At 36.4% G+C, this 22,442-nt stretch overlaps 1 pseudogene; it reads left to right on the forward strand.

Annotated features, from left to right (window-relative positions):
- The first annotated feature begins 7,590 nt into the window (after positions 1 to 7,590).
- LOC131529513 (proteinase-activated receptor 1-like) lies at positions 7,591 to 18,282 on the forward strand (annotated as a pseudogene).
- The last annotated feature ends 4,160 nt before the right edge of the window (positions 18,283 to 22,442 follow it).

Consider the following 22,442-nt stretch of genomic DNA (forward strand, 5'->3'; position numbering starts at 1 on the left):
TTGGTGTGTAAATGTCTGGACTCTGTGATTGTAGTTCACACTGTCATTCTTCAGTAACGTTGCAGAATACTGGAAAATAATTTATATGTAAAATGAGGGAAAGCCAGAAGATTTTCAAAGAAATTAGTTCTTGATTTTTTCCACATTGTAGTGTGAAATATCAAGAGTCCCAAGAGTCCATGTAAAGATTTCTTTGTGGAGGGAAAAAAGAAAATATTGGACAAGAGTAAAAAATATTGTTACGGGTTGTGGTAATCGCAAAATGAATATAAATGAAAGGCAGGAGAACGGAACGGCTTCAATGCACTTTTTCCCATTTATTAACTTATAAACATCAAGAACGGACAAACACAAAGGGAGAACTGAGGACTTTTAAAGGAAAGGGAACAAAAGAGCAAACAACGTAATTCAACTCAGGTGGGGACAATGACAGATAATTAATTAACAAGGAACGGAACTAAACCAAATAAGGACAGACGGGAACTCAGACAGGCAGACACGTGACAAATATTTTGTTTGTAAATACATATATTAAATGCATGTCATCAAATGTCAACCTGTAATTACTTCAGTAAACTGGTACTATTTCTATCCGGAGCCTATAATTATTTATTTTTAGGCCTATTTCTTAACATGATTCACAGAAGCTGTAGTAAATGAATCTTGTTGGTATACTTTGCTCACATTGGATAAATTCTGACTGTTTTAAAGCTGCTGAAACTCAAAGCACAACCCTTCTTAAATGTAGGGTAGGCAATTTCAGAGAGGCTAGCAGCAATAGCAAGGTAGCTTTGAAAGCATAAGATCCCACCCTCCCTGCAAATCACTCTCCAAAGCCACGCCTCCTCCAAAACACATGAATGCGCTCAGGCAGAGCAGAGGCTAACCAGCACCATGATGAGAGATGACATTGGTGGAAGATTGAATGCAGCACTGTTAGATCACTTAAATTAGTGATTGCTATCGGGATGTGAAGAGACTTTCAACCAGCATTAAAAAAAAAAGTTTTTGAACCAAATCACCTACCCTACCTGCATGCAATACATTCACATTTGTAAAACATAAGTTTACTTGCTCAAACTGGGCAGGGGATTCTGGGACAGCTAAGCACGGGTGGCTGAGCTTATACTGTACAATCACTCACACACGCAAATGGACAGATTCATTTTCTACTCTTGTTTAATGGAGGTTCAATGTGCAATCAGGGTAACTAAAATCAGATTATAGAGTCATTTCAAATACAGTTGATCACTTAGACCACAAGATAATTTGAGTAAGAGGAGACACACCCAAAACAAACAACAGATTTTTCCTATTATTTAATTGGTCTGAAAACTAGTTTAAACAGGAATGGCAAACCTCATAGACCTCCTGAGGGTGATGCTCAATTTTTTCTGAAGCACCTCCTTTCACTTAATAGTTAAAAAAAATTGCATGTATCATATCCTAGAATATACACAAGAAGAGACTAGAAATCGGAGCACGGGTGTTTGTTCATCTAGAGATTCTGACTTTTGAGTCTGGAGTTTGGTCTGATCAGTGCTCATGGGGTTCAAAACTCTCTTGCTTTCTGTTATATTGTACATACAGTGCCCTCCGCTAATATTGGCATAATATTGGGGGGGGGGGGGGTGGCATTGTGAAATAAATGCTTTCTCTAGTTCATGTTGGCCACAATTATTGCAACGTCCTTTTCCCAGGGTGACAGCTCTGAGTTTTCTCCTATAATGCCTGAAGAGTTTGGAGAACACCTGATGAGAGATCAGAGACCGTTTTCTTCATACAGAATCTTTCCAGATCCTTCAGATTCACAGCTCCATGTTAGTACTTCTTCTCTTCAGTTCACCCCACTCATTTTCTATAGGGTTCAGGTCAGAGGACAGGGACAGCCATGGTAAAAGATTAATTTTGTGCTCAGTGACCCATTTTTGTGTTTATTTTGATGTTTGTTTTGGATTGTTGTCCTGGTGGAAGATCCAAACATGGCCCGTTATAAGATTTCTAAAAGAGGCAGTCAGGTTTTGATTTTTTATCTGTTGGCAATTGATTGATTCCATGATGCCATGCATCTGAACAAGATGTTCAGGACTTCTGGCAGAAAAACAGGCCCACAACATTAAAGATCCAGCAGTATATTTAACCGTGGACATGGGGTACTTTTTTATCCGTGTTTGTATCATAGCTATAGAAATTGATCGTCATTTTTTACAAATAAAGCATCATATTATGAGAAGGATACCTTCTACGACCTTTATATCCTGCAGTCATGGGGAGATTAGGTTCCTTCGATCTAAAAAAACAAGAATCGAAAAAGAATCGAAAACAACAGAGGAAACGATTTGCCAAAAAAAAAAAAGAAGCTGACCATAGAAGCCAGTGCCATTTGAAGTTCCAGTCGTGTCTGACAACTGAATATGCTGGAGTTTGTTTTTGGATGAGTGAGGCATCATTGGTTGTTTGACATGTCGGTCAAACGGCATCATTCACCACACGAAGGACACCTCCTTGTGATGAATGATTAAGGGAATTTGGCCTTTGTGTTCCTCATATTTATAATCCTGTGGAACAGGAAGTCATGGCTGGACAATTCCATGCTCCTAGTCACCCTGGTGTGCTAAAAAATTTAAATATGAATGGGAATATACTTCAGAGATATTTGACTAAGAATTTCTAGGGGTGCCAATAATTGTGGCCAACATTCATTGGAGAAAAACATTTATTTCATCATGAGATTTTCTCCCCACTTTCAATAGGTTAGAATTTTGTGAATTTTTTGAGTGAAAGAGCAAAAGCATAAACAATGCAGATTTATTTTCACAGCCACCTTTGCTCATATTTATCAAGGGTGCCAATATTAGTGGAGGGCACTTTACATGTGGTAAGTAGATCAGTAATTTGGCTTGCTAATCTGCTTGAATTCACATTATATGACTTTTTAATTTTGAACAACCATTCAATATAGCACCATGAAAAATTGTGGTGAAACAGACAAATTCAGTTTTTTTATTTATGCAGGCAGATTAAAAACAAAAAACCCTGCAGTTGCTCATTTACAATAGACAGTTTGCTAACATTGCTTCTGTGTTTTGACTGGAGTTATTAAGGTATAAACATGCCCTTCAAGACCTCTTATAGCGAATGTGTCACAGTTGCCTTTATTTTTCTGGTAATGGCATCAAAACTTAATGTTTGTTTGTTTGGTTGGTTGGTTGCAGATGCCTCTGAACGCAAGTTTGCTTTTACGACAAAGGCCTACAAAACAACAGAAAATGATTCTTTTTCGGATGAGGTGTTGTGTGGAACCATATCCATATACTATTCCATAGCAGAGCCAAATAAATTTTCCAGACTTCCAGAAGCAATTTGTAACATCATGTGACGTTAGATCATTACTGTAGGCATGCATTGTTAGCGTTTGTTTCTTGAATAATAGATTGATAATAAAATGCAATGTCTGTACCTTTGAAAATAAAGTTGGATATTCCAGTCCATTTATTGTCCATTTCTTTTGATCAAATAAAAAAGCAAACAGAAAATGAAGAACAATCCATTCAGGTACATCAAGGTCAAAAAAGTTTGTTTGACCTTCTTCGGCGCAAACCTCGGGGGTGACTTGAGAGTATAAATACATTTAGAAATTTATATACAGTGGGGCAAAAAAGTATTTAGTCAGCCACCAATTGTGCAAGTTCTCCCACTTAAAAAGATGAGAGAGGCCTGTAATTTTCATCATAGGTATACCTCAACTATGAGAGACAAAATGAGAAAAAAAATCCAGAAAATCACATTGTAGGATTTTTAAAGAATTTATTTGCAAATTATGGTGGAAAATAAGTATTTGGTCAATAACAAAATTTCATCTCAATACTTTGTTATATACCCTTTGTTGGCAATGACAGAGGTCAAACGTTTTCTGTAAGTCTTCACAAGGTTTTCACACACTGTTGCTGGTATTTTGGCCCATTCCTCCATGCAGATCTCCTCTAGAGCAGTAATGTTTTGGGGCTGTCGCTGGGCAACACGGACTTTCAACTCCTCCAAAGATTTTCGATGGGGTTGAGATCTGGAGACTGGCTAGGCCACTCCAGGACCTTGAAATGCTTCTTGAAGCCACTCCTTTGTTGCCAGGCGGTGTGTTTGGGATCATTGTCATGCTGAAAGACCCAGTCATGTTTCATCTTCAATGCCCTTGCTGATGGAAGGAGGTTTTCACTCAAAATCTCACGATACATGGCCCCATTCATTCTTTCGTTTACACGGATCAGTCGTCCTGGTCCCTTTGCAGAAAAACAGCCCCAAAGCATGATGTTTCCACCCCATGCTTCACAGTAGGTATGGTGTTCTTTGGATGCAACTCAGCATTCTTTCTCCTCCAAACACGACAAGTTGAGTTTTTACCAAAAAGTTCTATTTTGGTTTCATCTGACCATATGACATTCTCCCAATCCTCTTCTGGATCATCCAAATGCTCTCTAGCAAACTTCAGACGGGCCCGGACATGTACTGGCTTAAGCAGGGGACACGTCTGGCACTGCAGGATTTGAGGCCTTTGTTACTTTGGTCCCAGCTCTCTGCAGGTCATTCACTAGGTCCCCCGTGTGGTTCTGGGATTTTGCTCACAGTTCTTGTGATCATTTTGACCCCACGGGTGAGATCTTCGTGGAGCCCCAGATCGAGGAGATTATCAGTGGTCTTGTATGTCTTCCATTTTCTAATAACTGCTCCCACAGTTGATTTCTTCACACCAAGCTGCTTACCTATTGCAGATTCAGTCTTCCCAGCCTGGTGCAGGTCTACAATTTTGTTTCTGGTGTCCTTTGACAGCTCTTTGGTCTTAGCCATGGTGGAGTTTGGAGTTGGACTGTTTGAGGTTGTGGACAGGTGTCTTTTATACTGATAATGAGTTCAAACAGATGCCATTAATACAGGTAACGAGTGGAGGACAGAGGAGCCTCTTAAAGAAGAAGTTACAGGTCTGTGAGAGCCAGAAATCTTGCTTGTTTGTAGGTGACCAAATACTTATTTTACCGAGGAATTTACCAATTAATTCTTTAAAAATCCTACAATGTGATTTTCTGGATTTTTTTTTCTCGTTTTGTCTCTCATAGTTGAGGTATACCTATGATGAAAATTACAGGCCTCTCTCATCTTTTTAAGTGAGAGAACTTGCACAATTGGTGGCTGACTAAATACTTTTTTGCCCCACTGTATAGCATAAAATTACTACAACCAAAAAGTAAAAAAAGCTAAAAAAAAAAAAAGCTTAAAATTCCCCACAGATAATTTTTATAGCTTTTAAAATACACCTTTTTTACCCTGTCAAAATAAGCTCTCTTTTCAGCAAGCTGGTTTTTAGTCCATTTTGCTTTAAATGCTAATGAGCTCTGCTGAACCCGCCACTCTCTTCCGTGGAGTGACGAGCAGTACTGTTTACTAGGGCTGTAAGATTCTGAAATTTTTGGAATCGATGCCGATTCCGATTCCTGGTTCTGGAATCGATGGGATTCGATTCCGAGAATCGTTTCCTCTGTTGTTTTTGATTCTTTTTCGATTCTGTTGTTTTTAGATCGAAGGAACCTAATCTCGCCATGACTGCAGGATATAAAGGTCGTAGAAAGTATCCTTCTCATAATATGATGCTTTATTTGTAAAAAATTACGATCAATTTCTATAGCTATGATTGATTTTTAAATTGTAATTTTGTCTGCTTTGCCCATGAAATTAGTCATAGCTCAATCCTGACTCAATAAGTTCTAATAATACATAATTGTTACAATCTGTACACCTGCTGTTATTGAATATGTTTTACAGTGTTATAGAGAGTTGAGGTTAGTTAAATGTACAAGATGACTCTGCTTTCAGATGAATAATTAATAGATTAAGCAATTAATCTTGCTGTCAAATTACCCCAAAGTATGTTCTTTTAAAGGGGGGAAATGTTGTGTTCATGAGTAACATTGCATTGTGACTACTATTTTGAAATAGTAAATTCTGAACTGTTGTATCTCTACGGACGTGACGTAATGATGTGAGCGTGAGTTGGAAGTTGAGTAAACATGCTGTGTGTCTCGTCTGCTTTACCTTTCAATTATACTGCAAGATACCACAAGACTCTTGTATGTTTACTGGTTCCACTTCCTGAGGATGTCCACTGAAATCAAACACAATTTCCTTAGTCTTACTATCATTTAGTCTAAGACAGTTTATCTTACACCAGTGAGCTCCCTATATTCACTCTTATTGTAATCTCTTATAGCCAATAATTGCTGAGTCATCAGAAAGCTTCTGAAGGAGACAAGTTACACTGGAAATCTAATATATAAAATGTAAACAAAAAAGGAGCTAAAACCGTTCCTTGAGGAACTCCAGTACTGCACTTCACCACGACACACAGTCGACGCTTAATTTCCAGCAATACTTGATTGCACAGATTTGAACTGAACTTAGCTGGACAATTACATCACTGAATCAATGATGAACTGACTTTAACTGAAAATTGTAGTGTTTAATATTGTCCTTTTGTTTATTTATTTATTTACCAAAACACTGGGATTAAGCTGTTGGGTCATATTTGTTTTTTAGTCTTGGCTAGTTTTTGTGTTGTGTTAACGCCTAACAGCCCTAACTAATGGGTTCCCTATATTTTCACTTCAGAATACTGTTTCAGGTTCTAAGTAATTCTTGCTGAATTATCTAATAATTTTTTATTAATTACTAATGGGTTCCCAATATTTTCACTTTAGAATAGGCCTACTGTTTCAGGTTCGAAATAAGTCCTGCAGAATTATTTGATAATTCTTTATTAATTACTAATTGGTTACTTGTATTTTCACTTTCCCTCAGTCCTTGCCTTACATACAGGAATTGGATTAATGGTAATGTGGCATATGCTAAGGAGACACACATACCGTATACAAAATATAAAAACTAAGGTAAGTTATCGCATGGCATTGGAGTGTTGGTGGGGTTCCTATCGGAAGCTGATTTCTTACAAAACACACTCACAAAACAATTCACTACACAGGCAAAACCTCTATAAAATTGATTGCATTTATTAATATTGCAATTTCATACTACTACTACTACTACTACTACTAATAACATTTATATGAAAGGGTCACAATTCAATGTAATTGTGTATGACAATTGTGTGTGTGTTCATTAGTAGTTCCTTCATAGGTATTTTTCTTGAGCCTTAACTAGTAGATAATTAGCTGATTAGCTAACTGTTACTTAACACAATCATAAAAATTGTATTACATACTGATTAGTTAACACATCTTCCTTAGTAGTTAACAGTGAATTAAGTGTTAATGAACAATTACCTGTTAGTTACCTGGTAATAGATAATTGTTTCAAATAGATAATTACCTGATCTATTTAATTTTGATGTTGATTTAATGTTTATTGCTTGTGTTCATCAAAATCACACAAATTCATATTTGAAACTGCATTTAAACAGGAATGGTGAACATTCTAGACCTCCTGAGGGTGGTACTCAACTTTTTCGCTAAACTCCTCCTTTCACTAAATAGTTGGAAATTTCCTGTATCACATCCTGGCATAAACATACAGAAGAGACTGGGCACTCGGTGACAGACACAGCACGGGTGCTTGTCCATCTAGAGATTCTGACTTTTGACGACTTTAAAATCAAGCATTAGATTTGATCAGTGGTCATGGAGGTCAAAACTCTCTTGCTTTCTATTATATTTGTGCATACATGTGGTGAGTACATCAGTAATTAAAAGTGCTTTGACTTTATAGCTTGCTCATCTGCTTGAACTCACATTATATGACATTTTATTAAAGCTGCAGTACGTAACTTTTTTTGTGTTCAAAATGTACAAAATTTTTATAATAAGCGAGTACACAATGAATCCAAACCGTGTTTTTGGCTTGATCAGAATCACTACGGTACACCTGTAATAAGTGTTTATATTCAGACTATTTTAGACTGGTTCGGGTAGGTACCGCTGCGGAGTAGCACAGTACCTGCATGATTCGTTACAGACATAAACAGAGAGAAGTAGCTCCGGCTACAATGTTCTTCCGCAAGACACACGCAGTTCTGTTTATTGACCGCTAGAGCACCAAAAGCTACGGACTGCAGCTTTAATTTTGAACAATAAAACAGACAAATTAAGTTTTAAAAATGTATGCAGGCAGATACTTGTACATGTTCTAATATATAGATACATGTTCTTCAAGGCTTCTTAGCAAATGTGTCACAGTCGCCTTTATTTGCCGAAGTTATAATGCCATCAAAACGTAATGTTTTGTTTGTTTGGTTACAGATGGCTCTGAACACAATTTCCCTGTTAAGACGTATGACACAACAGAAAATGATTTCTTTTTGGATGGGATGTTTTATGGAGATTATTCCAGAGACAATTTTGGAAACAATTTAGTCGATTCTATACCAGTGACTCCAGGTAAAGTTTTCAGACCTCCAGAAGCAATTTGTAATATCACGTGAGATCATTACAGTTCATAATCAAATATTCCAAGCGGAAGAGCTCATATGCTGATTGCACTATAAGTGACTGGGTAGTAACTGATTACATGTAATCTGGATTACGTAATCAGATTCCAAAAATTAAGTACTTGTAATTAGATTAAATTACATTTTAAAATACTTGTAATCAGACTACAGTTACTTTTTTATGGATTACATTATTACATATTTACAAAATAGCAATAATTTATTCATAATTTACACTGTAAAAAGTGATAAGTTGATCAAACCCGTTGCCTTAAAATTATTAAGTAAATAATATATATATTTTTTTTAAAGTTAAGTGAACTTGATAATTCACTTAACTTATTTTTTTAATTATCATTTACTTAAAAATTTTAAGGCAATGGGTTTCCTAAATTTTTTTAAGTTAAGTCAATTTATCACTTTTTACAGTGTATTGATTCTCCCTAATTCCTCTTTTTCATATTTTAGATGTTCATTCTAAAATAGCCTACTGCTTAAATACATTCAGAAAGTCTTCCAGTTTTGTGGACATTCACACAGAGATCGGTCATTAGTCAGGTGGCTATACAGCATTTGACTGCGGGATTTCAACATTGCATCAACTATTGATGAACACATTAATTTTTATTTGAATTATCACTCAGTAGGTTATTTTACCATGTATTACTTTGGAAGACATTTTTCTTTTCATTTTAACACATTAAAATGCACAAATTCACCACCGTTTTGTCATCTGATCCTCTTTCACCTAATATAGTTTTATTTGAAGCAACCCTGATAAATATTTTAATAATGAAGCATCACATTTGCATGTTCATGGTTCTCTGACATTGGTTATGGTCACATGACATGCAGGTAAACAAATAAAATATTTCCTTTTTTCAGAAAGTGTTTTATTTTGATTCATTTTAAAATTATTTTTTATGATTTCATTAATTATTAGCTTTTCATTAAACTCATAAACCCCCTGCAGTTCCTTAACAAACCCAGTTTGGGAAAATTAATGTTTAATGCACTTTATGTTGTTTATAAAAAAATAAATGGAATATATTTTCTTACTTACTTTGTATTTTTATATTAATATGGTACAAGATTATCCTATTTAAATCATTGTGAAAAATAAAACATGGTCTAAAAGTAATCTACAAGTAATCAAAAAGTAGTCTGATTATATTACCTAAAATGTGTAATGGATTACGTTACTACTATAACTACAATTTTTGTTGTGCAATTTGGAATCAGTAACAGGTTACAATTTGTAAGTAATCTACCTAATTCACACTGCGCTTATACCCAGGTTTTTAACCTCAAGTTATGAAACGTTGCCCTGGAGAAGGACTTATCAGGGATTCTGCAGTGTTAACACCATGTCAAACTTGTACAGTGTGAAACAATGCCATGTTAATACTGTAGATGCTTGGCAACACCCAATTGTGTGTCTTATAATCACATGCTTTGGAAGGTCACAGAAACATTGTGCGTTGTATGAATAGTAGTTTCAGCGTTTGAGGGGAAAAATGTCAAATAGTGACAGAAAACATGTCAAATCTTGATAGTGGACTCTGCAATAAGTATAGCCTATGATATGAGGATGCCCAATGGAGCCGTTATGTAAACAAGTCACGAGCTTTGTTCATCCAAACAATGACACGGACACTACGAATATGCAAATAAGAACCTTAACCCAGGGTTTAGGAAGTGTGAAACTTGAAATCTACTCCTGCAATGTGTATGTCCCACTCCCGTGATTTTTGTGTCCGCTCCTGCAAAATTTTAATATTGCATTTAAATTTTGCACATCAGGGAGCCGCTATCAATATGTGGGGTATTTAAATCGCTTTTGAATGAGTGCTCACTTTCACATGCACTCTGTGTAACAGGAGCACATCTTAAAATATGAGATATTTGTCAATGAGCTCAGGATCTGTTGAGCAGCAAATCCTCCACCATCTTGTCAGTCATCTGTCCATACTCTAAACCTGTGCCGTGATCAGTCAAATCTGACTCCGGCAGCTCCTGTTGGATGCAGGGTTGCCAAGTCCTTGTTTTTTTTTTTTTTTTTTTTTCTTCACGGAATTGGGTTGATTTTTCCCTGTGGGTTAAAGGTTTGAAATATTGCATAAACTACATTTGACTGAAATGCTCATATTGAAACATTTTGCATTCTATATGTGATAAAACTGTAAATGTTAAGTTTTGTAAAGGAGGGCCACTGGCAGGAAACCTTTGAGCTGTGTTCACGATCAGTGTACAGAACAGTGACTGTAAAATAGGGATGTGCCCGAAGCTGAATACCTTATTCGGAAAGGCACGGATAATGCTTCAAAACGAATAACGGATTTGGCAGACACAATCACATGTTTGCTGCAACAGCACTATATTAGTGAGGTCTGCGGTTGTTAAGATTTGTGCAATAATAATGGCTAGTACTGCTTTAATAGCGTTTGACAGTTTCGTACAGATAATATCATGGTGATCATTGCGTTTGTGGTCTCCTCATAAACTATCCATGTGCTCCTTTTTTGATTGCTGCCTGTCAGTGCCGGTGTTCTGCTTTCGACTCCCTGCCAGAATCCGAATCCCCCTCGCTTGCGTTATTGTTTAAAATATTACATTTATTTAATTTATTTAAATATTATTACATTTATTCATATTGTGCAGTCTTTATTATTTACTACTATATGCAGTCCAATAATACCATGTGCAATAAGTTCTGCCTAATTATGTAGCCTACATACTTTATTCTTAACTCTGCGGCCAGTACATTTATCAATTTGAGTTCATCCTGACTGATATTTTCCATAGATGACCACTGGCTGCCTAGTCAACTGAAGTGGGCAAATCAGTTGGTGTCTGTCCCAACATCTACCTATAGGCTATACAACTTTGTAATTTGATGAACTTTATGTTTAACTGAATTTTGGTGATAAAATATATAAATGCATGTAAAATGCCTAAGTGTGAAATCATTCAGGAATGTTTCTTATTTGCTTCCACTGAATGAAAATGTCATTGCATTGGTTACCCTGTTATCTACATCTGTCAGCTACATAAAAATGGTTATTTTATTGCATCTGCAAAGTTTTTTGTATGAGTATGTCCGATGATGTCCGATGAGCTGGTCAGAAACGCATAACTTGGAGAACAATACCTATAATAGCTTTACAGAAATATACAATAAATAAAACTTCTCAACACTTTAAAATAATTTTTATTTTTTGCAAGCTGGGCACAAGTAACTGGTGACTTCCATTACTGTGTATGCGCAGTCACAGTGTATACCAAAAATTTAAAAAACACATTTTACTATATTTTTTAAAATAATGAATAAAAGTTAAACTAAGAGTACCCAGTCAGTGCCATCATCAGGACTTTCTTTCTCCCCACAGAGAAAACACAAATCTTATAGGTCATCTATGACCAGTGTTGGGCTAGTTACTCAAAGAATGTAATATATTACTCATTACTAGTTACTCCTTTCAAAAGTAATATTGTTACTTTACTTATTACTTTCTGGCAACAGTAATTAGTTACACTACTAGTTACATTACTTTTCCTTCACGCCCCACAGAAGTTGTAACTGTGTATCTTCCAGATAAAATTCTTCTAGAATGTTACTAACAACATATTTCTGCCTCATCATTTGACCAAAATCCACTTTGGATCGCAGTCAGAAGTTATTACAAACACTCAATAGTGATTGATAGTGGCATTCAAGTAGAAGTGTTGTATTCATCTCATTAATTGTCATGTGTAGCTTGAAGTAATTTTTCTGTTACCCATATGCGATTTAAATTTCGTTATGTATTTTATCAAATCACATGAGTTTGAAAGAAACTGTTTAATTTTCCAAACATATTTTTAATTATATTAATATAATGTACCATATGCTGATCAGAGGGATGTAATGCCAGCGTAAAGTAAAGCCACAACTTACACGACAGATCTTTTTTCCTGACAAACTCAATATAATGCAATATTTCTATCTGCTGAATGTAAGCTTTTCTATATTCCAAGCTTGCCTGCTGCACTGGGGACATCACATGCATGTCCAAGTCATGAAAATTATGAAAATAAATCTAGGAATTATTTCATTGTTAGATTTTAAATCAGCGGGCTTGAGGCATCAAAAGTAAGTAACTAAGCTGTTTTATGGAAAGTAACTGTAATATTATTACTGAACTCTTATTAGTAATTAGTTACACTACTAGTTACTGCAAAAAGTAATAATATTACAGTAACTAAATTACTAGTAACTAGTTACTGCCCAACACTGTCTATGACAATGCCAGAGGAGAAGAGGCAATATTATAATATGACAAGCCCAAACCTAAACATTACTTAAAACAGATTCTGGAATTCTTCCGAATAGACTAGTTTAGTCAATCCGAATATTTGGACCAGGAGATGTGTGCCTGTGTTTTATAGGAAGCAAGTCCTGATCTTACAGCATTCACACCTGTTGTGTTCATTGAAAACACAACAGGCTTACTGTTCAGGATACATTCAGCAAAGTAAATAATAATAATAATAATGATGAATAATGTAATTCTAATTAAGACAAACAGCTATTATGGTGCTATCAAAGATTGCAAATGATACACGTTTTTTTTTTTTGCTATTCATTAGGGACATTTAATAAATGTAGACTATCAATACTGTCTTTTAAATTAGTTATCTTGGGCAATACCCTAATACTTACTTTTAGCACAAATGCTCATACTCCTGGATCATACTCCCCTAAATTACAGGCTTCTTACTGTAGGCGTGGGCATCTGGGATTTTTATTTTATTTTTTATAAATACTGATTTTATGTGTATTTCTCCAAAAATGTATCCTGGGGTTTGGAGTCTTCAAAACCTTTTTAACTTCCCCGTCATTAGATTCGTTTTTGACAAGTACAGTGTATGAATTTAAGCTACTGATTAAGGAATTATTATTCACATTCATATTATTATTCATTCATTCTTTAATCAGGGAAACACAGGGGAAAAAAGAGACTGACACGAAGATAACTGAACCCAAACGTAGGAGTTTAATTAAAAGTAGCAGTAACATAAAAACCAAAGTACAAAACAAAGCAAGTCAAAACAACCACATATTAATAAAGAGAACACACTACTAAAAATGCAATATATGTCATCATTTACAAACTGTATCTCTTCCTAATGCACTTATGACTGAATTGAATCGATATGCAATTAATAAATTGATCATTTAAATGTGCTACAGTTTGATACGGTCGTGGTGTTCATTATGCGGAAAGTACTGTCTCTGAACACTAAACAAAATACTGCCGTGTCGAAATTCAGCACAACACCTGCGTAGCATTGTTGCCAGATATTACAAAAAAAAAAAAAAAACACACAACCAATCTCCTGAAAAATGCAGCAAAATATGTTTAAAATCTTGTATTTTGCAAATAAGATACATAATCTATAACCTCAACCTTCAGATTCCCAATTTATTAATGCCCTAATTACTTTATTAACGCTGTTACACTAAGTATTAAAACAAGTCCAGCGACGCTTATAATAACTAGATCTGGCAACATGGCGGAGCGTAGCGGAGGCTGTACTTGTGCCAAGCTCCTTCGCTCCTGCGAGTCAGCCACATGAATTTAAATCATCTTTCATATGTTTTCGAATTTTATTTTTGAACATGAAACATTTACAGAGGTCTGAACCTCATAGCTGGCTATGGGCCTGGGTGTGTAAAATGAATGAGTGTAAACTATAGCCTATATGAATGAAATGAGCACAACTCAATAACCATGTTGGGTACGCGCGTCTCTCAGAAATCAGAGCTATGTCTGGAGTTATATCAACTCGACAAAATTATCCTAAAAACGGTCCAAACTTCAAACCTTTTCGAAATCCAACTGTAAAAACGCATTACATTAGCCCTTTTCGTGAATGGCATTACATTTAATTATACAAAGAAAAACGATGTTTGATCAAGGCTTTTGGAGGGTCCAAAGGATTTGTTGCGCTCTGTTGATAAAAAACTCGTAAATGACTCCCGCAACACATGATCTAAGTTACTTAAAGTTCAAGTGAGCTTTATTGTCATTCTGCTAGTAGGCTACTGAACACTTTTTTTCCATTTCTATTTTTTTTACTACTAGTGCTCTTATTTAAGATTGTGGATGCTTGTCTCTTGTCAAATTTGTACACAAAGTTTCACTGGAAAATAAGAAGAATAAAGTTATTTTTTCTTTTTTGATAAAGTTTTAAATATAAGATATTTACAGTTATAATTTTAATAAAAAAGAATACTTTCTTTAGTTATACAAGGCATATTTGTTCAATGAAAACTACTAATCGAACGGATTTGCTTTTAAAATGGTATTTTCCAACCCATTCTCACACCCAACTCGTCACATATTGAAGCTTGGTCAGGAGCACTTGGCGTCGCTTTTTGACGCTCAAGGTACCCCTTAGCGTCATTTTTCGACTTGCAGGGTCCTCCGTTGCTTTAAACAGGAAACCCTTAGCGTCAATATGCCGACGCCAAAATGGGAATTTTATCGTCATAATTAAATTATATATTGGGTAATAACATTGCCATTATTGCATATATGTTGGGGTGTGATTTTTCAATGTAAACAGCCACAACAGTTTTATTTATATTACAATATTTATACATTTGTGAGCACATAACCCAACCCCTGCCCTAAACCTACCATTTGTCAATAAAACACAAGATATAACAGGCAGATACAACTACCGTCATAATTTATTTAAAAATATGAATATTCCAAGTCTTCCGAGGCAAAACATTTGATTTGTGAGAGGAATAAACGCGATTGCCGTCTCCGTCCGCCGTTAAACTCAGCCTGTGTGCTGCAGTCTGTGGCGAATTCAAAAATGCCGCCAGAAGAAGCCTTACGTCAGCCTTGGTTGTGAAATACTATTGGTTCTTGTGTGTCTCGTGACCGATTGCGTCATGCTGTTCTGACAGGCTATTGGCTCTTCTGTGTCTCGTGACCAATTGCGTCATGCTACGGGACTGGAGTATCTTTTGAATGAGATGCGAGCGCGGTAACAAGAGCGGGATCATTTTCAGCGATTAAAACCTTGTTTTGCTCTCTTCTTCTCACAAAGACTTCGTATGGCTTCAGAAGACTTGGAATGCAACATGACTTGTTTGTAATGCTTTTATACTGCTTGTTTATGGTCAGTTTTTGCAATAAATACCTGTGACTGCACTTATATTTGCCTGTTACGTGTTTTATGTTGTTCAGAAGTGGGTAGGGGTGGGGTTAGGTGCTCCAATAAAAGTATAAATGTATATAAAATGATTTATAATTTTTTTACAAATGCATGCAAACCATTAAACCAAGACAAACAACTGAAAACAACGGAGGATAACGTGTTGTCATTTTCCATAAGCGTCTTGACCTGACGCATAAAGCAAGTAACTGAAAGCAATGGAGATCCTATTTTGTCATATAATGACGCCTAGGGGCACCTTTGGCGTCTTCATAGTGACGCGAAAGGAGTTTGACCATGCTTCAGTTTTTGACGCCTTGGGAGTGAGAATGGGTTGCATTTTCATGTAATTTGACGAACTTCCGGTTTAAGCCACCCCCACTGCCGGATCTATCCGAATACAGATACATATAGGCTACAAATAATTTTGAGATTGTCACAGATACAGATACAGATACAAATAATGGCTCCGCTGCACACCCCTACTATAAAATATGTATTTTAGGTATGGAAAATTACATATTTTGACTGTCATTGCCACCCGCAGTAAAGGTAAAACCGCCCGCTCCCAAGTGATCCCAATCCCAATGCAGCCCTCTACTTTAGAATGACTAAGAGGTAGGCCTAACTATTATAAGTGTGAAAAGCCCTCTGTTCACCTTTATTTGTCTGGTGGTGTTGAGAAGTTTTAAAAACAAGTTGTTGTTATTTATTTATTGCATGTTTGTTTACAGATTCAATCATTCCCCATATTAACAACATCATTGAAGAAATTATTCCACTTAGACAGCCATGTAACAGCACCAATCTGGATGCAGTGAATTGCAACAAGACTACACAGGACACGTACAACATCTCAGAAGAGTCTGTTGACTTCCTCAAAGGCCTGCTGCCCTCATTCTACATCATCATCATCCTCATTAGTTTGCCTCTGAACGCTTTGGCCTTGGTAACATTCACCTGTAGGATTCAAGAGAAATAACCAGCAGTGATCTACATGTCTCACCTGGCGTGTGTGGACCTGCTCTTCACCCTGCTGCTGCCTCTGAAGATCCACTACCAGCTGAACGCTTCAGATTGGGTGTTCGGTGAGGCGGCGTGTCGTGTGCTCAGTGCAGCTTACTACTGCTACATGTACTGCTCCATACTGCTGATGATGTGCATGAGTGTGGACAGGCTGCTGGCTGTGGTGTTTCCCATCACCTCTCTGACCTGGAGGAGCACAAGGAAAGCCACATGTGTGTGTGTGCTGGTCTGGCTGCTGGCGCTCGCTGGTACAGTGCCGCTTCTCTCCATAACACAAACATTCAAGATAAAGGATGTGGGGGCGTCACCTGCCATGACGTGCTGTATCACACACAGCTGTATGCATACCTGTTTATCATCCTCTCCTGCCTCTACTTCTTCTTGCCTCTGGTCATCACCATAGTGAGTTACTCTACCATCATATACGTGCTCACTACCAAGAATGATCACTTGGAAACCTCATATTCAGACAAGCGAAGGAGAGCTGCAATTATGGCTATTAGTGTGATGAGTGAGTTTGTGATGTGCTTTGCACCAACCAATGGCATCTTGTTGTACCACTGTATTCATTTAGCCACCGGAGGCAATACTGAGGAGGGGGAATACTACCTGATGGCTGTGTGTTTGGGGAGTGCAAGTGTTTTTCTGGACCCTCTGTTATATTATTATGGCTCGTCTCAATGCAGACAGCAGATTCGCTCTCTGATCTGTTGGAGGAAGACAAAAAGCACAACCACACCATCAAACTAAAACAGTCAAACAAAATCCTCAAACCCGAGCTGCGAGTACGCCCCGGCTCACATTTAGGTGTGAACTGATTCATTTATAAATGCATAGTCTGTATTGCACAGATAATTGCTGTTTTAGAGGTTCACTCCACTGTATTCAATTGCCAGTTTTAAATGACTGGAACAATATATTATTTTTATGTTGGCCTTTGTATTGTTATATACATAGGAAGAGTTTGGTTCCAAAACGCAATAAATCCATTTTGATTAATTTGAGTAAAAAAATCAGTTTTCTTTACCAAGAAAGTGGCAAGATGAAAACCACTATTTTCTGTTTCAGACTTTCACACACCCTCGTTACGTTATAATAACATTAAAAATTCAAATCCAGATTTTGATTTTCAAAGATTTATTATAAAATGTTATTATTTTTTTCCCAAAATGCAATAAATCCAGTGAATCAATATAAAAGTTATTTTTCATATTGAAACTGTTGAAAATACACAACATAGGTAGTTGATCCACATATGACAGCCTCTGAACTTGGTCAATACTAATCTTATATACAGGCACTGGTCTAAAAATACATTCAATCAGTCATCGCTCCCAAAATCAATTCAACGGGTCATCTTGTTAATGCTATAAATGAATTACAACAATAAAAGAAAATTTAATCATGAACAAGAACATGAACAACAATATCACATTAGACTACAGAAATTACAAAATTACGTTTCCCTTACATTCAACTTCAAAAAGCGCTTTCATCTTTTCCATGTTACATTCATTTAGTTGACTAGTGCTATACGCTGTATTAACCAAAACATAAATGGCATTAATAAAAACACTTACACTGACAAGCTATGCAATATCGCGTTCATAATCGAATGCAACTCATCTGCGATTATGAATGCGATATTGCATAGCTTGTCAGCAGTGGAGTAATGTAACGAAGTAATAATACTTCGTTACAGTACTTAAGTATTTTTTTGGGAGTATCTGTACTTTACTTGAGTTTTTATATTTCGGCCAACTTCTACTTTTACTCCACTACATTTCATAATTAAAATGTATACTTTTACTCCCATACATTTCCCCGAAGCATATTTGTTACTTACAACAAAATAGTCAGAAGTCAGAAGAACACGGACTGCAGGAAAGCAGGTTTGACGAATCAGTGGTCTGGCGCTTGCAAATTAGACTCCTAAAAACACCTTTGCTCATGTTGTGCAAACAATTGCGCACACAATCGTGGATGATTCATTTTCCACTCAAGTCAAGTCTGGGGTGTGCGATATACAGTATCAGTCAGCTAAAACGGGCCACGTTTTGGTAAATGACTTATAATACCATCAAATAAGCATGAGATCTAATGATATTCTTATGAATTAGCATGGGTCTCTTAAATATATTTATATTTTTTAAATGTGAAGTATAAAAGTTTTATAATTATGAGAGTTAGAGTATCAGCAGGTACCTTCTTGAGCCACGGCACAACATTCAGGTAAAATGGGTCAGCTGTTCAGTTAAAATGGGCCAGTATAAAAAGAGAACAACACAGGTAATTTCAGTTCAAATCATTTTATTTTTAACAGTAAATTGACACTATTGTCTTTAGTGTGCCAAAGTGTGTGTGTGTGTATAACAGCCCATTTTACTGACATCTTCCTTTCTTTCTCTTTCTCTTCTTGTCTCTCTGTTTCCTTTCTTTGCTTGTCCTCCATACTGTCTGCAATGCAAATAGTTTTTTTTTAAAGACTGTTAAGATTTTGTATGGATACATATCTAGGCCTATAAACCTATTTTCACCCTCAATTTCTGTCTAAAGGTGTGTGTGTGTATGCAGCCCATGCATTTTAGCTGAAAATTGTGGCCCATTTGACACTGCCGGCCAGCTCTGGAATCTCCGCTCACCTAAACAGCATTTAACTATTGTTTATGTTATTTTGTGTTTTGTGGCGAGAATAAAGAACTCTGCATCTGAGTCCTATATCAATCCCAGGTCCTTTAAGACTTTTACTCAAGTAATATTCTAAACGGTGACTTCAACTTCTACCAAAGTCATTTTCTGATAAGATAGCTGTACTTTTACTTAAGTATGGCTTTCAGGTACTTTATACACCACTGCTTGTCAGTGATCTATGGCTCTGTGTATCCATCTGAAAGCATTTGATGGAGATTTACTAATAGTTACAGAACCGGCTTGACTGATGAGATGCGCATGACAATCACATGCGATTTATCGTGTAGCCCTAAGTTTGTTTGTTGATCACAAAGTACAAAGTAGATGAGGAAAACTAGGATTCAAGGTGTGTTCAAAGCGCCGCCATTACTGTCAACAGTGCGTGGAATGGTGCGCTGTGATTGGTTGAGCGGATATATCGCCTTCTGCAGAGAAGGGAGACTGGCGTTTGTCGTGGTTTGGAAAGAAAGGGAGAAAACATGACAGAATAACTCGGCAGATATCGCATTTTGCGTAAAATTAAAAACTGACTTTTCAATACTGACCAGAAACAATACTGATTTTGGCGGAAAATCTTTTTTTTTTTTTTTTTTAAACAGTGTTTATCAAGTTTTGGAACCAAACTCTTCATATATAACATATAGAATGTATGCAATCATATTGTGCTTTTAAAGCTTGAAAACACTGTATTTTTAACACAAAAATTGAAATGCTTTTAGTTTGTATCTCAAAAATGAAGGTGTCTGTAACATTTGTATAGTCATGATTTTTGTTGCAATATGCATTCTGTAGCAATGCTATGTGTAACTTTCCCATTTATTATCTACTCTGTACATGAAATATGTATAAATGTAAAGACAAAAGAGTTTAAAAAATAAAACAAAACATTCTCATTCTGTAAACGTCATATTTTAGAACAAAAGTGCACTGAATAGTGTAATATTTACTAACAGCCAACACATCATATCGGTTGCCAGCGATGAAGAAGGTTTAAGGATAAGAGTAATGATAAACTTTATTAATCTCCGAAGGGAAATTTATATGTCACAGCAGCTCACACCACAAAATAATACATAAAAAATATCAAAACATTCACAACACAATAGTTCCACAAGGCATTATGAGTATTACAAACAAATTGACACTAATAATGCAATCATCTTACGTTACACTGATTTTACAGTCTAATAGCAGCTGGTAAAAAAAGCCCCCCTAAAACAGTGGGGTTGAATTAATCTTGTGTCTTTTCAATGCAGGGTAACACGCTCCCCACAACAGAGTCTGCCTTTTTTATGAGCTTGTTTAATTTGTTCTTTTCTCTCTCCAACAATCCCCCTCCTCAGCAAGTGACAGCGTACAATAACACAGAATCATAAAAAGGTCTTAAGTAGTATATGACAGACCCCAAAGTATCTCAGTCATCTTAACAGATGAATACGACTCTGACCCTTGTAAATCTGAATCATATTATCAGACCAGTCCAGCTTGATATTCAAGTATACAACCAACTACTTGTATGACTTTACATTCTCAATTCCAGGCCCTCGTATGTTTGCTGGTGCCACTTCCTGAGGATGTTTACTGAAATCAAACACAATTTCCTTAGTCTTACTGGCATTTAGCCTGAGAATGTTTATGTCACACCAGTGAACAAAAATAAAAAGTGAACAAAAAAGGAGCTAAAACCATTCTTTGGGGAACTCCAATACTGCACTTTACCATGACACACAGTCCTGCATCCTCACATATTATGGTCTGTTTGACAGATAGTCAGTTAACCAATTGGCCATACTCTGATGTACTCCAGCATTTTCCATCTTACTTCTCAGCAGTAAAGGCTGAATTGTATCAAATGCACGAGAGAAATCAAAGAACTTAATTCTAAAGGTGCTATCTTTGCCTCCCAAACAAGTTGTTTATTAATGCTTCATAGACCAATTCAGACCATTTCTCAACAGTTCTTATTACTAGCGGTCGCTTCATCAAAACCGGTACATGAAATTACCTAATATAAACAAGATTTTGATCCGATCGATCCAATGGAAGAAGTGGTGAAGATCTATAAGCTTCTGTGACATTTACATATAACAAGTCCAAGGTTTTATTGTCCCTTGTGCAACCTGGTCTCATAGAAATACGTACCTCTGCGCACTTTTTGTGCGACACCGTTTTACGTACCTCGCTGCACGTTTCGCCGCAGTTTGAAATAGAAATGTCCACTGAGTGGCGCTAAAACACAGGTTCAATATGTGAACCCTGGCACGTTTTTATTACGTAGATATTGGTACGTATTGCTGTTTTTTATTATGTTGCTTTAGATACGTATTGTGGCGGTTCAGAATTCAAATATCTGGGAACTATCGGGTAGGTTTAGGGCTGGATTTGGTGTAGGGCATATTTTAAACACGCCCTACACCAAATCCAGCCCTAAACCTACCCGATAGTGTTAACAAATGCAAAACTGATATAAAAACATATTAATTGATGCAACTGTGTCATTTGAACTTCCTTTTACGCAGATTTTAACTGCTTTGTGGTACCGTAGTTTCACGGGATTCGAACCGGTGCTTCTCGTTGCCTAAGTCCGTCTCCGTGAGCTACCGAACAAATTTATCAGCGATGAAAACCCATAGATATGAAGCTGGATATGTGTGATGTTAACGTTCGAAAGCATCACTTTTCAAATCTCCCGGCATATTAATATTGTTTTGAAGTCATAGCATGATATTCTTCAAGTAATTGTGCCAAAATTACGCTTTATTAATCGCAACTCTGTAAATTTGTTTGAAAATGATTTATTTTGGAAACTGCAGTGATATGTACTTATTGGTACGTATTTCATGGCAAGCTAAAAAGTGCACCCAGGTACGTAAATGCCATGAGACCAGGTTGCCCTTGTGTCACAGTCCACATACTGAGTAAACATGTGAAGAGTATTATGAAGAGATGCTTGGTTAAAATCGCCTGAGATAATAATGAGCAATTGAGGATATTTTGATTGCATCCTGGCTGTGATAGTATTGAT

Source organism: Onychostoma macrolepis, chromosome 21 (assembly GCF_012432095.1).
Source record: "Onychostoma macrolepis isolate SWU-2019 chromosome 21, ASM1243209v1, whole genome shotgun sequence".
NCBI classification, from domain to species: domain Eukaryota; kingdom Metazoa; phylum Chordata; class Actinopteri; order Cypriniformes; family Cyprinidae; genus Onychostoma; species Onychostoma macrolepis.